The sequence below is a fragment of the Octopus bimaculoides genome, chromosome 17 (genome assembly GCF_001194135.2).
Source record: "Octopus bimaculoides isolate UCB-OBI-ISO-001 chromosome 17, ASM119413v2, whole genome shotgun sequence".
Taxonomy (NCBI): domain Eukaryota; kingdom Metazoa; phylum Mollusca; class Cephalopoda; order Octopoda; family Octopodidae; genus Octopus; species Octopus bimaculoides.
In genome coordinates this window covers 16150260-16152155 of record NC_068997.1, presented here as the reverse complement: position 1 = coordinate 16152155, position 1896 = coordinate 16150260, and the positions used below count along the sequence as shown (strand labels likewise).

At 39.6% G+C, this 1896-nt stretch overlaps 1 protein-coding gene across 10 annotated transcripts in view; it reads right to left on the bottom strand.

Annotated features, from left to right (window-relative positions):
• Nucleotides 1-1896, bottom strand: part of LOC106867583 (zinc finger homeobox protein 3) — a 502463-nt gene that overhangs the window by 280348 nt on the left and 220219 nt on the right. Inside the window, exon 1 of one of the 10 annotated variants that reach the window (XM_052974082.1) lies at nt 1327-1599. The exons of the other annotated variants lie outside the window; for them this stretch is intronic. The gene's annotated coding sequence lies outside the window, so the exon portion shown is untranslated. Of the gene's footprint in view, nt 1-1326; nt 1600-1896 lie in introns of those variants that run through there. 10 annotated transcript variants of the gene reach the window in all.

Here is a 1896-nt window from a genome sequence, read left to right as displayed (position 1 = left end):
ATATATATATATATATATATATATATATATATATATATATATACACCTTGAGTGTAAGTATATAAGTGTATGAATGTATGTACAGATACTGTGTGTGTGTGTACCAATTGAGGAAAATACCATCTTGATCAAACAGCGCTTTACAGAAAAACCAAAATCAATGGTAACAGACAGAAACGAAAATCAGAAAATGTGTGTGTGTGTGTGTGTGTGTGTGCGTATTTGCGTTTATATATACGTAAGGCCCTGTGTGTTTATGTATCTGCGTGTTCGTTTTTTCATGAGTATTTACGAGAGAGAGAGAAGGGGGGGAAAGAGAGAGAGGAAGCATCATCATCATTAGTAATAGCAGCAACAAGCGCAAAAGCGACAGCAACCACAGCATCAACACCACCACCACCACCACCATCATCATCATCAGTGGCAGGAGTGACTCTACTACAACAACAACTAACAGCTATAACTGGCCGAAACTGGAGATTAATTAATTATGGACGGTGGTGAATAAGGAGAAAAAAAAATTATTTAGAATAAATAAATACGCTATGTCAAAACTAGACGCTTCTTCCATGGCTAATTTTTCCTCTCCGAGCAGAGAACCACACACACACAACACACAGTTCGGAGTGGCCGAAACAACGACAAAAATATCCATTAACATTTCATTTATATGTTGCTGGCAAAACTGACAGATTGACAAAAACACACACACACATATAGACAGATAAATAGATAGATAGATAGATAGATAAGCATGGTGTAAGGTCTGTATACATCATCTCAACGGTATCGTAGTCTCTACACTAACTATACATGTATGTATGTATTTTTAATCTAATGTCAGTTATAGAAAGGCAATACACGCACATATATACAAAAATACTCGCTCTCTCTCCTTCGTAACATACCAGCTATCATCCCCAGTCTCTATTTTACACGAACACACAATGCGTATAATACATAGGTAGACATACACACAGCACTCTTTTAGAATTTACTCGTACCCGCTATCTTTTATCATTCGCTTTCCGCTCTTGTTTTCATCTTTGCATCGTACTTATTTGAGAAGGAAGCAAGAGACGGAGACGTAACGAGTGTATATATATAGAGAGAGAGACTTATAATAATAGACAGAGAGAAGAATGAAAAATACATATATATATATACACACACATATATATATACACACACACACACATAAAGAGAGAGGAAAAGAAGAGAGAGAGAGCTGGGCAGAGACCGTAGAAGCAGAACAAAAATATAGAATCCGGGATATATATATTAGAGAATATATGTAAAGAAGAATAATTAAAAGACGTTACTTACTTCCATATAGAGGCACGTTTGAAAAGAACACAGAGGAGAGAGAGAGAGAAACTGAGACATTAAGAGAGAGAGAGAGAGGAAGGGAGCGAGCTAACGAGAGAAAGAAAGAAACATCGAAGCGAGAGATAGAGAGAGAGAGAAAGAGAGCAAAAACACACGTACACATACGCGCGCACATACAGCGTCAAACGAACGAACGCATGCAGCTTAGACACGGACGGACACACAGACACCGACCCACGGTGTTTGTGTGTGTCTGTGTGTGTAATATGTACAAATGCATGTGTATATGTGTGTGTGTGTGTGTCTGTGGTTGATAGTTAAAATGTACAAGAAGCGGGTGTGTGCTAGATAATTTTCTAATCAAGCAAGATTGCCACTACCACCGCCACCGCCACGATCGTCACTGCTATCACCACTGCCAGCAGCAGCAGCAGCAGTGGCAGAAGTAGCAGCAGCAGCAACACCACCACTACTGCAGCCAGGGGCCCCTAGTGATAGACATGGTCTCAAAACATAACCACATACGGACACACAGACACCGCTGAAAACATTTAACTTCCCCCCCCC